The sequence below is a fragment of the Barbus barbus genome, assembly GCF_936440315.1.
Source record: "Barbus barbus genome assembly, chromosome: 3".
NCBI lineage: Eukaryota > Metazoa > Chordata > Actinopteri > Cypriniformes > Cyprinidae > Barbus > Barbus barbus.
The window spans coordinates 36401104-36418580 of record NC_136731.1 but is presented as its reverse complement, the minus strand read 5'-3'; positions in this window follow the sequence as shown (position 1 = coordinate 36418580).

The following is a 17477-nucleotide window of genomic DNA, read 5'->3' as shown; positions in this document are numbered from 1 at the left end:
AAGATACTTTTACAGAGATTTATCATTTTTGAAGCTGTAAATGGAACACCATTCAGAATTCCTCCATCCAGTGTTCCCCAGAAGAAAAGAAAGCCACACGGCTTAAATCATTGAACTTTCATTGTCGAGTAAACTAATCCTGTAAAGGTCAGTCATAAATCAGTCAATCACTGTTTTCTCTTTATCCCATTTAGAATAGCAGTACCAGCCTCTTTCAGAGTGTGATGAGAGAGCAGGCGTCCTGTAGAGACCAAGCGGAGGACAGAAGGCCGGCCCTCCTGCCTGTAAGAGAACCATATTGTCGGCATTAGCTGAAATGGCCGGGCCAAGCACGGAGCTGATGAGTCAATTAGCGCAATGGCAGTCGAAGGGCGGCCGGCCCTCCTGTTCATCTAAGAGAGGTTGAAACCAAACCATGAGCTAATCATCATCATTTATGAATGAAGCCATGTGAGGTGACATTTTGTATTATGCTGGAGGTGAGAATGAATGAGCGCGAACTGAACTGAGCTGTGAGGAGAGCTGTTTACAGAGGCAGAGGGCCCGTCTGGACCCAAGGTGATGCTCAGGACGTGGGCAGACTGCGAGGGCTGAACAGAGTGGCTCTATGGACTTCAGAAAATGCTAGGAAGGAGTTGTTCTTCTGTGAGAGACGTGTGAGTAAACAGCCTCTCGCCATCAAAGACTCAAACGCTTTGACAGTTTGTTTCAAATGGATTTTTGTCGTGAAGGCATTTGTGGTCCATAGTTGTGAAAAGCGTCTTGATGCAACAGGCTTCAAGGGACAGAGAACAAGAGGATGCTGTTTTATGAGCAGGTCCCAGCATTACAAATGTACGTTAAAAAACATTAGACTACAGCTGTATTGGACCCCATTGACTTTAGTACTACGCAGTTTTCAGAATATCTTTTGTTTTCCAAAAGAAGAAAGTGATTTTAATGCACTTTTTTTTTAACAATGAAAATGTAAAAAGCTTAGATTTAATCTCCATATTAGAGATTTCTTGCAAAAAAAATTTTTTTTTGAATGTTGAGTGTTTTTACAACATCTACCAGCAGGGGATATCTGGAACATGATAACTAGCCAACTGCAGACCCCTTGATTGTGTGGAACTTTTCGTGATGTCCTTCCTAAGGATGCAGTTCTTCTGTGTAGGGCTTGGGGGCAGTAGCGGCTTTCCCAATATTAACAGCAGCGTGACACAAGGCCGGCTCATGTATCACTGCTCTCCAGCCATGTTTGAAGGCTTAAAACCCCAATTAAGATTGCTCCAGCTGATAACAGAATTAGCTTTGTAATGTCGAAATGGGCTAAAGTGAGTCTTGAAAGTGTTGATCAAATGCTTTTATTATCAAACCATCTGCTGATCTTAGATTCGGATGAATAAATAAATATTGATTAATAAAATGTTAATCAGGTGACCCCAGGTGTCTGTATTAAACTCTAGGACGTCTGCATCCTGCACTGCTTTGACATAATTCACTACTGAGGGTGTAATGGATCTAATAGCTGTGCGAGTGTGTAACTAATATAAACTTTCAGAACGATTATGTGGCTGAAAGGGAGAACTGTGACAATGTTAGGAAATGCATATGTAAGGAATAATTTACAATAAGCTAGTCATTATCGCAGAATTACACCAAGAAGAGGTCTTGTATCAGCCTGTAGGAGTTTATTTTGGGAAAATTACTGGTTGACATTATCCCCCTTATTATTGTTTTAGTGATGGAGAAACAGCTCTATAAAAAATAGAACTAAATTATATGGATTTTGGGGCAATTTTCGCGCTCGCACTGTTTCCAAGTTAACTATTCAGAGGAATTGCAATGCCGTTGTTAAATCTACAGTGCAAAACACTGTAGTCCAATTCCTGCACAAATCACTCAGATGATCTGAATGTAAAGATCCAGTCTGTTATCGATAGTGTATCGATTTATGAAGCACAGCTGTGACTTTTGTGTGAGCAGTGCACCATTGACAGACAACAAACCATTTTTGCCTGCAAAATTTTAATGTAACCACACCTCAAGGCATACAGCGCAAACAATATAGTCCAATTCAGGAACAAATGACTACAACTGTTTTTAATGAATCTAAAACTGCATGAACAGTGTAGTCCGATTGGTGAAAAAATGAATCATATGAAGCAGTCTCTTTGAATTGAGCATAAGTGTTATCTGATTCCCAAACTAATGATACTTATGAACTTCTAAACTGTAAAATAGGCTTATTTCTCACAGAAAACCATTAATGAAACCGTTTAGAAACCAGAATCATTAAGAGGAATCAGAATCACAGAAAGAACAGGAAACTTGCTATTCTCATACTCAAAATATTTTATTATGTGAGAACAAACTGACTAACGCACTAAGTCTAACATCATACATCTCCATTTCTGGGTACAAATGCTCTGTCAGAGCCCAAAAGCAAACAACAAAAAGTGCTACTATACATTCACAGTGTGCTATAGCTTACTGACAAATCATGATCCTAACCTTTATCTTCATACTGTTATCACAGTTGGCCAGACAGTGATTTATCTTTTGTGAATCATTAAAATATTGATGACCGGGACAACGTTAGCCCGGAGACTACTCCGAGTTTATTTAAAAACTTTGCTTAAATGTGTGCTATGAATGAATAGTTGATATGTAGTATAATGTAATCTATAGCTATATTGTATTCTCAATTAAAGTCTTGGATCTGTAAAAAGTATTCGATACATCACAAATTAAGTGGATAAGGAAATCGGTAACCTAAATTGTACAGTTTAGGGGTAATAATACAAAAACTATTTGACAACAGAATGTGATTGACCAATCAGAAGGCCTTTTTAATTTCAAATCTGTCTCATTTGAAGGTCCCCTCCAAAAATAGTCGTATTCACTGTACATAATTTTCCATTCCTGCTTGCATGAGAGAAAGCTGAATGATTGAAGGGAAGAGTGTGTTCGCACAGTGTCAGATGTATCTCCTGGGGGCTGTTTGTTTATTTGTGTTTACTCTCTCAGGCAGCTGCTTTGACTTCACTTCCCCTGTCGCTACCCCAGCGTTCAGACAGCAGAGCGACTCTAAGCCCTTTTAGCATCCTATGGTTTTCTATTTACAAGCTAACAGTTCTGTACAGCCGATACACTGGAGATCACGTTTCACTAATGCCGTCTAAGGCCCAAGTAATTAACGTAATCTAGTCCAAGATGCCAAAGGAGAGGAGTCAGTAAATATTATCGCTGGGAAAGAAGGACACCGGGACTAAGGCAGGTTTGTGCTAGCTCGCTTCTCATTGGTGAGTAGCGTATTGACTTGATTAGTTACTAATTAAAAAGCTGACTGGCTGGCTGGGCCGAGGGAGATGACTTCATTAGCAGGGTCTCGGAGAGTGTAATTTTTCCCTGTTCATTCACACATCTCCTTGGCAGCAGGCAAACAGGAGAGAGATGGATCTCTCCAGGAGGATCAGCCAAGGTCACAAAGAAAGATCAGCCTAAATGATCAGTCAGGGAGGTCCCAGTTTTCCGAGGTCCCAGTGCTTTTACCGCATGCTGTATTGTCCGGGTACTGTTCTGTTAGCATCTCTCTGCAGCACACTGAGTCCATAAGCCTGCTTGACTGCACAGATCTGGCTTTTCTGGGAGAGAGATGAGCCCAAAGTAGGATCTGTGCTTCAGCAGCTGGTTCTGTTATCTCTGCGCTGCTCTCTCCCTCAGTGCCGCCCCTGGCATCTCCACATCTCTGCAGATGAAACTGCTGGGAATTGCTATCAAACCTCCCAGATGCCAGCGTGTTTATCATTAGTTTGAGTTGGGAAAGCGAGACTATTGTCGTGGAACTGTTTCACATGAGGAGGTATAAGAGCAGCTGCTGAAGGCATAGCCAGACGTGCAGCGCCCAGGCACACTCCTTTCCAGCCCATTTGTATCTATTCTTCAGCCTGAATTTGCAGCTGTAGCCAATGATTTTAAAGCATGCGTGTGTGTGTTTGAGGCAAATATATGCCTCCCTCAACAAACATGTAGAAGTGCTTTTATGCTTGGATGAGCATCCTCACATATTTGACATCCATATTGAATTTCATTTAAACTGATGGAGAAAAACAATCCATAAGCAAACAATGGGATGCACTATTCAAACAGCTGGGTGGGTACACTAGGGCCTTGGAGGAGATCCTATATGATCACATTGTAGCAGAAGGGCAGCCATTACTTTTAGGATTGTTGGATAATTTAATTCAATTTAATTTTCATGCTAAATTTCAAAAGCTTAGCAAATTGAATATAAGGTATATTAAGTTATTTTATTTCATTTTTATTGCTGTTATGAATGGTTTTAGAAGTAAAGAGAAGTACACTGTAGCAAAATTGTTGCTGTATAAGCCTAACGTGTGTGTGTGTGTGTGCGTGTATACGTGTGTGTGTGCGTGCGCGCGCGTGTATATACGTGTATACGTGTATACGTATATACATACACACACACACACACACACACACACACACACACTAAAGCCGGTTTCACACTGCAAGCGTAAGCAGGGCGTAAGCAGCGCGTATTTTTTTCGGCGCCCATGTTAACGGATGAGAGCGTTCACACAGCACGCAGGGGCGGCGCGGCAGCGCGTAGCAGGAGCAGAGCAGGAGCGGCAGTGCCGCGATCGTTTCGGCGCCGAGTCTATTTTTGCTGTGCTGCTTACGCTCAATTAAAGTGACAAAGCATTGATTATGGACAAAATACACACGAAAAAGTGAAATTGTTCCCCAGAATGTAAATTAATGACATCTACTATGTTGTAAATAGAGTATAAACTTCAGTAAAAAAAATAAAATAATACTATATATTACAAAAAACTAAATAAAATAAAGTTTTTGCTCTAATCACTAAAATTAGTTTAAATAATTTATACTGTTATTTCAGCTTAAGTCACTGGTTAATTGTATCAATTATATTAGCCTATATATGTGTTATAAGTAACTATATAGTAAGTTGCCGTACGAACAGGTGTCATGTTGACATCATGATGACGGTACTAGTGCTAATGCAAAGAAGACAATCATGGACGGCACTCGTCTAATCGTGGAGGTTGAGAAGCATACAGTTATTTATGATCCTCATAATTTACTACATAAAGACTTGCAGGCGAAGGAAAAAGCATGGGAGGATGTTGCATCAACACTCGGTGCAGAAAGTAATAACCTTTCTTACTTTTTTGTTTTCATTTTTTAGCATGCCCACATACGAACAAATTAATAGCTAATTAACTAAATACAATAGACAGAATAAGGTCACACATGCTACATACATCTACGCTGTAGACTACTGTCTATTTTAGACTTTATTCTAGATAAATTGATCATTAAAAAAACGTGTCTATTAAGAAGTTTAAGGTTACTTATTACAGACATTTTTTGGATTTTCTATGTTTTTGATAGGTAATGTATGTACATTTTCTGTTTATAAGATAGATAAAAACTACAAATTATTTTCTTAGTAATGTTTTTTTTTTGTAATGAAATAGGTAATTTATACCATAATTCATATCAAAATATTAGCATTTAAATTATTCTACACATATATAAAATATGTAAAAGCAATTACTGTGCAAGGTTAATGACAACCTCAAAAGCACTGTCAATACTACAATGTAATGTTCAGGATAAAGCATTGTGTTGGCCTCAGCCATGCAAATCCAATCAGTACAGTTTTTGAAGTATTACAATCAGTAATGAAACAACACTGATGAAATAAAAACATTTATTTAAAACTTTTCACACAATCACACATATAAGAAATATGAGATGTACGTATACAATTAAATGTTTCAAGTTGAGGAGGAAGGTAGGCTATTCTTCCTTCATCTTACATTGTGTGTAAACTGCATAGTGTACCCAAAGTCTGCGTCTCATCCTTTTTCGTAGTCTTCTTAACAACATATATAGCGCGATTGCCTTCCTTCTGTCAACAACTCTCACTACACGCAAACAAAGCATAAAAGAAACTTGAAAACAAACTTATATTTCGTAATTTATTAAAAAAAATAAGTTTCTTGACACGTTTTCCCTCTGTAATGTATTTTAAATAGAAATAATACAAAGCTAACTTATTACCCATTATTGAGAAATCTGTACAAAATCCGCGGTTCAGGTGCGCGCTGCAAACGCTGCCGGTGTGAATGCAAAATGGATACGCGCTGCTTCTGCTCTGCTTCCGTCCTGCTTGCGCGCTGCGTACGCCCTGCTTACGCTTGCAGTGTGAAACCGGCGTAAAAATACAGTTCCTAAGTTTAGGGTTGGTAAGATTTTTTTAAATGTTTTTGTAAAAACAACAACAAAAAAACGATACATTTATTTTTTTAGGATTCTTTGATAAATAGAAAGTTCAAAGGAACATAATTTATTTGAAATAGTAATCTTTTGTTACATAAATGTCTTTACTATCACTTTTAATGAATTTAATGCATCCTTGCTGAATTAAATTTTTTTACTTAAAACATACTATTGACCGGAAACTTGGGAATGATGTCTATTTGTATATTTATGTGTATATTTACGTATCTATCCTTTTAACAGCTCTGGCCCTGGCTTTAACTGTTTTCAAGTTGTCAGTTTGCAAGCAGAATCATTAGCTATTTCTGATCACTGTTGTCCCAAAATAAATATTACCCAAATATGTTACTCCGTTATTTGAAGTAAAGAACTATGACAGACATGCTACTGATCACTTTTCGTGCAGGCCATACTGGGGTCAGCAATAAGTTATGCTGCTGCCCTCCTGGTCAATATTGGAGTGGTTTGGCCTTAATCATAGAAAGAAATAGCATGCTGTTTTTTTTAAGCAGAGTTTGTTTGACCCCAGCAGTGAGATCCTATTCAGCGGGGCTTCTTTTCCTGTTGTGTTATGCTGATGCGATGGCTTCCCTGGACTGCTGTTCCCAAATTTAATGCAGGCCTGAGATTGTGAGTCGGTCAGAGTGACAGAGGAGTCATGGTTATCTCAGCCACCTGTCTCATAACGACACTGAGAGGAGTCTCATATGAGGCCCTGGCACAGCAGCAAGTAATTATGCTGCCATAACAGGTGACTTGTAGCAGATTGCGGCAGTGATGTGCTGTGTGCGTGCATGCATGCATGTGCAAATCTGTACACTGTGGGGCAGGAGTTACAGTGGATCCTGGCTATGCTGAGCAAGCATTTTCCTTATAGATAAATCTGAAATAACTGGACAGAAGGACCATGCCTTTTGTAGCACAGCTCCCTCTATGTAATTATTTTAACGTAATACCAATATAATGTGGTCACGGTTAGATAATCTGTCAGATTAATACATCCTTTCGGAGAATTTAGAGAATGTTTTGATTTCTTCCACCCAACATTTGGTAAGAATGCAGTTATTTTTTTTTTTTAGTGGTCTAGGGGTGATTTTTATTTTATTTTTTTCCTACATGAGGTGAACTGTTAGATAAACAATCTATGAAAACTATTAAATAAGCATTAAACTAACTAACTAATAAAATGCATAAAATTATAATTGCTAAAACGAATAATTACGTAATATCATCGAATTATTATTATTATTATTATTATTATTATTATTAAAATAAGCATTAAATTAAAAATTAATTATTAAAACAAATCCATTAAATTAAATAGTAAGATAATTATTTAATGAAATAAACATTGAATAAAATAATTTACAAGAAATTATAAACTAAAAACAATTAAACTATATACAATTACTTGTTTTATATTAAAACAACTAATTGTATATAAAAAGATTATATATTAGATTAATAAATTATATGCTAGAAATAATTAAGCATTAAACACTAAATGCATAATTACTAAAAGTAAATTAAAAATATTTCTTAACACAAGCAATTACATAATTAAATAAAATTAAAATAAGCATTAAATGAAAACATAATCTCAATTATTAAAACAAATAATTAACAATAAGATCATTATTAATGAAAAATTATAGAAATGTTAAATAAAATAATTATCAAAGGAATAAATATTCATAAAAATAAGTTGCAAAATAAAAAATTAAATGAATATTGAAAAAATATTAAAAGAAATACTACAGAAATAATTTTCTGTATAAACTGGAGTTCTGTTTTAGCTTTCTGTTGCATTGCGCTACTGCTTTGCTTATGCATGTGGCGTAAAGCAGACCTAGAAGCCAGCAGAACATAAATGTCAAATCCCTTTTAAGCATATTCAGAATGATTAATTTTGGAGAAGTGCTATTCCTGGATCAGTTTTGCCTTCTGACACGTAATGTCTACAAGCAGAGACCGATGGAAGCTGATCCTAAATGTCTCAGGGCTCCTGCTGTCTGGCACTATGGGACTATAGGCAAGCGAAGGCCGTGATAGATTCCAGGCATGGGCTCAGCTACTGCAGTCTGTGTTATGTATTGATCATGGCTTTAATGCTTCTCCATCTGCCAGGTGATGATGGAGGTCCAGGGTGAAGGAAGCCGCAGTACGGTGCTATTTCTGCTGGATCCGGGCCCGCTGACGTCCCTCTCTAACCACACCAGCCGTGTCCCAACATGCTCCCTTCCAAACTCACTCGAGATAGACTGCCCTTGTTCTTATTAAGGGAGTGGATGTGTTTTTGTGTGTGTGTGTTAGACTGCTGAGTCAATGGGATCTGTGGTTAGCCTGCGCCGCTTGATCCTGCTGTCTGCTTCGGAGAAGTGGAGTGTCACATAACCATGTAGCGCAGGCAGTGCGGTTGGAAAACTGGCTATACTGAGGATCTATTGCACAGCAATTGAAAAGCACTGTATATGCCGCTGCCTGAACTGTAACATTATTAACCATCAAGGATGACTTTAGGAATGGGGGAAGGTGTCCCAAGCTATCGTTCTCTCATTATTGTTTACATTTGAATAATAGCAACTGTCAAGGTGACTGTCTTTTCTCTGAGGAGTCTATTAAATTTTCTGATGGGCCGCCAAGATTGCAGACTGTTCAATATGCATATTTCCACTCATAGAATAAAGGTGAACTCATGGGTTTAAAAGAAAAGGCCTGGAATCGCTCCCTGGGGCCCTGTGAATTGATGCCTTGTCCTTTCTTCTAATGATTAATACTTGATTAATTTAAGAGACTGTCTCCCCTGCCCTTCAGTGAGGTGCCACAGCATACCCATCCTCCTGAGCTATCGACAGGCAAGACTTGTCAGGCTGTGGAGCTAAACCATGCATGTTTTATCTGCTTTTATGCGTACTACACAAGTTTGAATTGCCGTGACAATTGTGACCCTGGACCACAAATCCAGTCTTAAGTCGCTGGGGTATATTTGTTGCAATGGCCAAAAATACATTGTATGGGTCAAAATTATCGATTTTTCTTTTATGCCAAAAATCATTCGAATATTCATATGATTATGTTCCATGAAGATATTTTGTAAATTTCCTACTGTAAATATATCAAAACGTAATATGCATTGCTAAGGTTTCATTTGGGCAAATTTAAAGACCATTTTCTCAATATTTAGATTTTTTTGCACCCTCAGATTCCAGATTTTCAAATAGCTGTATCTCGGCCAAATATTGTCTGATCCTAATAAACCATACATCAATGGAAAGCTTATTTATTCAGCTCTCAGATGATGTATAAATCTGTTGTGTAGTCCAGGGTCACAATTGATTTAAATTGCACTGGCTGAATTTTAACACCTCATATCCTGTAAGCATTATGTTGTTTTTTTGTCTTGTAAATATTGTTAATATTCCTAATTTCATATATGTAATGTAAAATTTCTATACTGTATTAGTTTCAGAAAAGAATAAGTACAGTATTATATAATGGTAATTATGGTGTATACACTACCGTTTAAAAAGGTTTGGGGTCAGTGAGATCGATTTCAAATATTAGCCAATCTTAATCAAGACTTAATCAAGTTGCTTTAACATCATTTTAAATTGCAATGGTAATTGGGATAGAATAGGAAGTTTATCCCACACGGAAATTGCTTTAATATACATACAGGCCAATATGTTTGACATTTAATTTGAATCGAATAAACATCAAGTTTTTGATGTCAGTTTAATTTGCATATTTGACCTGTTTTTTTTTTTTCTCGTCAATTTTGATGTCAATTTGACGTCTTTTCAACATCAGTTGCCCACTGTGTTAATTCTTTTCAGCATGGATGCATTATTTTGATTACAGTGACAGTATAATATACAAAATATTTTTTCATCAACTTTCTATTCATCAAACAATCCTGAAAATCTATTTCAACAGAATTATAAGCGGCACAACGGTTTTCGACGTTCATAATAATAAATCGGCATATTAGAATGATTTCTGAAGGATCATACGACACCGGAAACTGCAGAAAATTCAAGTTTGCCATAACAGGAATAAAACTGCATTTTAAAATATTACAAAATATAACAAAACTGTTTTTGAAATTGTAATTGTCACAGTCTGAGTCATTCATAAGTCCTCCCTGTTTGACCTAGTTTTCCCTCGTGTCTGATTAGTTATCTCTCTCACCTAGTTAATTATCTCATTAGTCCTCAGTCTTATTTACACTCAGTGTTTCTCCTCAATGTTTGTCCCATCTCGTCAGTGTGGTGTAGAGCTTACCTGTTATCTGGAGAATTTCAAAATATTAAACTCCTCTTCATTGCCTTCTCTGCCTTGTGTGACAGTAATAATATCCCACAATATTACTGTTTTTACTGTATTTTTGATCAAATAAATGCAACCTTGGTGAGCATAAGAGACTTCTTTAAGAAATGTTACATTTTATAATTTTTTTGCATATTATAATATACTATTATATTAAACAATTTTGAATACTAATTTATGATTTATAATGATTCAAATATCCTAGAGTAACAATGTCATGTTAAATGTATTATTATAAGTTTGTATTTTAGAGCTATGAAATCTATCTACAGTTCTAAGAATCAACCTGCACATTTGTTTTCAGAGTTAACCACGTTAATTTAATCAGATCACCATGTCTACCCGCATGGACCTACACCATGTTTTCTTTGGTTTTGGGTACTTTTCCTGTTAAGCCCATTTAAAAAAATAAATAAATAAAAGGTACTAAATAGTCTTGGGTCACTGCGCTCCCTGTCTAGGTGATCAGGCTCCACAGGCTATCAATAAGACCTCTATCAATATTGATTTTAGCGCCTCAGTAATTGTCTGTGGATGTCCTTGGCTGCATCTCCATGCTGTTTGGATTCGCTCAGGAGCAGGCAGATGTCTGTATGTGGTCACGATGTGCCCTCAGTCTCAGAGGCTGATGATGGAGTGGATCCAGGTTCTGTACGAGCCCCAGGGACACCAGACTAATTCTGTGAATCCCTCTGAATAATGACTGCGGGCACACAGGGTTGACTGAGAGGAATTGGAACATTTGCCAGTACTAGTTATATAGTACTGGGGATGCTCACTGCTACAAGGAGGGTTAATTATAAGCACATAGATAAAAGCTAATAAATCCAGCAACATAATGGAAGGAGCAAGGGACCAATCCCACCCCTCGTTCATCTCCTGCTATTTAAAACAGACTCGACTCACTGCTGTGAGAGTGAGAGACCATACAGCGGTTTTACGAGTTCAAAGGCGGCTTTTTGAAATAATCATGACAGCGTGCACAACTTCAAGGGCATTTTCTGTCAATCAGCTGCAGCTTGCAACATAATAAATGTGGACTATGATGTCTTTCAAGCTGCAGGCCAAAACTGCATCAGCATGAATCAGTAAATCAGCTGTTGTCCAGTAAATCCTTCAGCGGCTGAATTAAGGGCAGTGACTTATGAACGCTTCATACTGACCCAGCTGATGGATCTGTGCATAGCAGATGAGCTCTGCAGCAGGTCGGTACAGATCGCTGGAGGCTGAGGTACTGCTCACATTTGGGCTGGTGTTTGTTATAAAAGGGCACTGCTGACTGGTTTTGACAAGAGGGTCACAAACAGTGTTAAATGCGTTGTGTGTGTTGTTACACATTAAAAAAATTGTATGACACACAGTTTAAAATATAAAGGCAGCTATTTTAAATAATATATTCATATTAAATATATTAAATCAAAATCAACAAATATACATTAGCATTCAAAAGTTTGGAATCTGTAATTTGTTTTTTAAGTGTCTTATGGTGCATTTATTTGATCAAATATAAAACATTACAGTAAAAATACTGAAGTATTATTACAATTTAAAATAAATGTTTTCTATTTTATTATATTTCAAAATGTAATTTATTCCTGTGATGGCAAAGCTGAATTTTACTCCAGTCTTCAGTGTCACATGATCCTTCAGAAATCAGACTAAAACGCAAAAAATAATAAGAATTGTTTCTTGAGCACCACGTCAAAGTTGAAAACAGCTGATCAATTTTTGTAATAGTTACTGTGATATATTTTATTCAGGATACTTTAAAAACAGAAAGTTTAAAATAACAGCTTTTATTCAAAACAGTTTTTTCAATGTAATAATCTTTACTTTCACATTTTAGCAGTTTAATTTAACATTGCATTAAAGTTCAATATATGTTTATGTTCAGTTATTTTATTTTAATGGCCTATTTATTGCCATTAATGTGAAATTACTGAACCTACACAGCAGCCTGATAAAACTGCTCATTTTCTGAACTCTTCATTTGCGAATTTGGTGAATATGAAAAAAATATATATTACATTAAACTTAAAATATTTTAAGTGCACATTAACTTTGACAGCCCCATAATTACTGTACATTTTAAAAAATTGTATTTTTTTCTTTCAGATGCCCTAGTTTTGCGGCCCCTCCTGGGTTGGAGAATATTATTGGCCCTCTTCCATCACAGGCCCTGATGACACAAGACACATTTACATCTCAAATCATAACCTGGAGCACTTTGCATTTCACAAGGATTTACATTAGAAATGTATATGTGGAAAATGCATTATACAGCCAGTATGCCACATCGAGACATTTGGCTGCAGGCTTTGCGACTCCATAGGGAGGTGCTGCCAGGCCTCGAGTGAGAAACAACAGAGCTTTTCCTGTTTTCCTACAGTAATGAGTAATTCCGCTCTTTCATTTTAAAAGTAGCAGTTTGGCTTCAGCAATCAGGCACCTAGAAATACCACTAGGTCATTCTCAAAACTAGTGCCACTCTGTGACAAAATGCTGAGGCTTGCAGAACAAGCTGCTTTTTAAAGGGGACCTATTATGCCCCTTTTTACAAGATGTAAAATAAGTCTCTGATGTCCCCAGAGTGTATATGTGAAATTTTACCTCAGAATACCCCACAGATACATTTTTATAGCTTGTTAAAATTGCCACTTTTAGGGTATGAGCCCAATCGCTCTGATTTTGAGTATGTTGCTTTAAATGCAAATGAGCTGTTGCTCCCGGAGAAGAGGGCGGAGCTTCAAGAGCTCAAGCTCTGGCATTAGCAGTGCTAGTCTTTGCAAATAAACATTCCACTATTAATACAAGCCAGTTCGCTTTAAGTCATCTGTTTATACTGTGCATAATAAATTCATGTTTATGAATTACACAGACGGGGAGCACGGCGGGATAAAAAATAACAACATAGCTGGTCTCATGCTATCACAAACTTTATAAGTCCCACTTCTGATTATGGGCTCGACACCTTCAAGCGATGGTCTCACATTGTTTTCATATGCAACTTTTAACTACCACATTCCTATTCACGATCATTCTGGCAGCACTTGAAGGCAGCATCAGTGAAAACAGGTAGAGACAATGATATAGCTTTAGCAATCAGCCTTACAGAGAGCCAATTGGTGGATTTTTAACATGATGTCAAACTTTGTTTTTGCATAATAGGTCCTCTTTAAGGAATATATCGGCATAGTTTGCCACCTTAACGCTTGTCTTTAGGTGGCATGTGATAAACGCAGAAGCTCTCAATGTTGCTTCTCAGTGCTGGCGGAGCGAGACATTGTGCTTAATACCTTGTTTAATAAGCCAGCGAGCCAGTGTGTGCCCTGATATTGCTCTGTTGATAAATTGTTAAATAAGCAGGGCTCTCAGCCGCCCCCACCCCCCTCATCTCGGGCTTTGTTTGTGTGCCAAGTGAAGGCTCCACTCTGACAGGTGTTCTGCTGGGGGATTTGAGTTCGTGCATGGCTGGCCAACCTTATTTGTATTGTTTGTCACGAAGACACTGTTGTTCTAAGGCTCTGCAGGGAGTTTGTTCGGCCTCTATCTGCTCTCTGTCTTTTATCTCTCTATTCGCACACTTCCACAGAGCATGCCGCCAGAGCTGAGATCCACTGTCTGTTCATTGGCTCTGTGATGATATTGTTAGGGGTTGTGGAATCGCATCCTAGAGCTGCAACCTTCATCCAATCCCTGAAAAAGGAGCGTGGAGACACTGAGCATGGAGTGCCCCGTCTCCATCAGGGTGGATGCGCTCGCTTTGCACTTGGATTTTTGGTTGAGGTGGAAAGAGGTTCATTGTGCTTTGCTTAAGTGTTGGCTTGGTGAAGGGGATTATGGGGTTGCCCTGACTTCCTGGTGGCCCCTGATTGAAGTGAGCCCTGATTTCTCTTCCAGCTCTCTCAGTGTGTGCACAATTAGTTGGAATAGTACTCTAGGTCAGTCACATGATTAGGGATAGAACAGTTAACTAATCCATGACTAACAAGAATGAAATGCTTCAGTTTTGTGACTTTCCAATATGGCTTATATTTGGTCACATATCAGAGTGTTTCATACTTTTTCATACAAAAGATGGGCATCCTTAGTCCTTAAGATATAAAGGCTGCTAAATATTTTTGTTGCAATATTTAATATTGCATTTGTATTATTTATATTGTGCTTTTCACAATAAAAATACCTACAAAGCAGTTTTATGATTTTAAAACTGGCAAAAACAAAAAATCTAATTTTCCATGGGCCCCAGTGTGAAAACCCTTGGTTTAATCTTTGTCAATTACAAAACTGAATTAAAGCTGACGCCATCACTGTTAGTCAGAACCCAGTTACATTTAGTGCTTGAAATGCCACAAGGATGAAATGAGCGATATCAGCTGGCACGGGTGAGTGACCTCCCTCTGGGCATGTGTGCACCTTGTTAGGACTCCCACATGATTTTACATTAAGTAGGGACATATTTTAGTCTTTGGGCAGAAACCCTTGCTAAACTACTTCCCCTAGACAGCAAGTGTTGCAGACACCAAACATGCTCAAACTTGTTCTGAAAGAGATTAAAACTAATGCCTGTTCCCCTTAACAGTCTCTCATTTAGAAGCAGCCCTGCACCTTGATTGTGGATTTTGCTGTTGTAGAGCCTCTGAACTTCACTTCAAAGTCAGCAGACTGCTAGGTGATCAGAGACATCAGGACTTCAAAGCTCCAGGACGTCTATGTAATAACGTCGTCTTTATTAAAACATCTTCTCCCAAATTTGAAACGCAGTACAACAGAGACGCTACTATTACTTCAGGAGATCATTAAGACCCTTCCTGGCTTCACAAACAGAGCTGCTCCAGATGCACCATGCGCTTTGTGTATCAGGTCAAGTAAATTTAGCAAGCGTTCCTTGCACACAGGGACGTGTGCAGTGTAAAGTGGTGTCTGCTTCCGTGTTTTTTCACGGCAGGCTGAAAGCAATGGGCTCTCTGATGAAGCAGACCCCTGAGAGGCCATGCATTAGTGTGCCGTGTTGGTGCTGCACTCAGATGACCAAGACCTAATGGAGGTCTGGGACCACAGCGGCACACGCTACGACAGGGTGTCTAGAGACATTTAGTCCAGCTTAGCGCACATCAGCGCAGCCAGAGAGAAGAGCTTCGAGAGAGGGCTTGTGAGGGACACACTGGCAATCTGTTGTGCTAAGTGCCCCTGTCCTCTGCTTCCACTGTGTACAAGAGAGAATAACATCATCTCTGGTTCTAGGAAGTAGTACAGATGCTCAAATGCTTTCTGGGAAAAGTCAATTCAGGGAGTTCACTTTAGCCTTGAACTTTTGAACATATAAGAAATGCAGAGAGCAGATGGATTCATTACTGAATACACATCTGCGTTAAATTGCATTTTTTAAGTAAGTTGTGGAATTGAGCATTTTTTCTTCTAGTGACTGCTAAACTTTATATTTCACCACTGTTATGGAAATTATGCCAGTGTTACTTTCATGTCTCCAGGAACCTGCAACCAAGCGGAAGATAATTTTATTTTAAACAATTTCAAATAAATGTTTTCTGTTGTAATATATTTTAAAAAGTAATTTATTCCTGTGATACAAAGCTAAATTTTCAGCATCATTACTCCAGTGTTCAGTGTCTCATGATCCTTCAGAAATCTTTCTAATATGATGATTTGCTGCTCAAGAAACCATTATTATCAATGCTGAAAATATCTGTGCTGCCTAATATTTTTTTGTGGGAACCGTGCCTATCTTTTGTCGCATTATACATGTCTTTACTGTCACTTTTGACAATTTATTGTGTCATTGCTAATTATATATTGATTTAATTTAATCAATCCAATCATCCAAATCATACTGACCCCAAACACTTGAACATTAGTGATTTATTATTAAATACTACATTTATTTGTACTATACTTATAAATTCATGTTATTTGCATTTACATTTATATTATTATACAATTGAATTAAATAATAATGGTAATAGTATTAATCTGTATTTTTGTATTAAGTTTATAAAAAGGTATATTTTTTATTTGGAAAGATGTCATGTAATAAAGGTCATAATTGTAAATATATTGTATATCATACATATGTTGCATTATATATTATTACGAAGTAAATTTGTAATACTATGAAGCATTTTTAAATGGATAAATTCTAATCAAATTAAAATTAATAAATTAAATTTAAAATGATTTTTTTTGCAAGCAGTCACGATGATACATTTCCACTCCAAGCCAAGGTCCTAATAACCCTGTTGCTGGTTATTTTGGGATGATTTCAGCTGGTTGTACATCATCCCCTACATGCCTGCATGGTCTTTCAGTATTGCAAGCATAACATCTGCGAGTGATAGTCATACATCACTGGATTATATCACTGTCTAGATTAAAATTCATACAGATTGGTTAAGAAAGTATGCGTGAGGAGGGTGAGGGTGGCAACCATTAACTACCCATATGAGTATCAATTTAGCCCTGCAGGATTACATCAGTACACACTGTCAAAGCAGCGACAGACACACTAAAAAGGGGACAGCTGTGTTTCCACGCTGCAGGTGAGACAGGTGTGTGCCGTGTAGCTGCTAATTAGACTGCCTTTTTCTATTCAGTAAGTCGGTGGAAGTAGCACAAGATCGATGGGCTAAAAGATGGCTCTTTGATCCTGGATAGAGGGATGTGGGGAGTCCTGAAATCAGCCTCAGGGGACCACACACAGCTTTAGGGACCCCATCAGCACCAGATTCTCATCTCCACCCTCTTGTAACGGCGTTAAAGAACAGCGCTCCACATGTCAGCTGCTTTATCTACTGCAAATGTGACTGTCTTCAGAA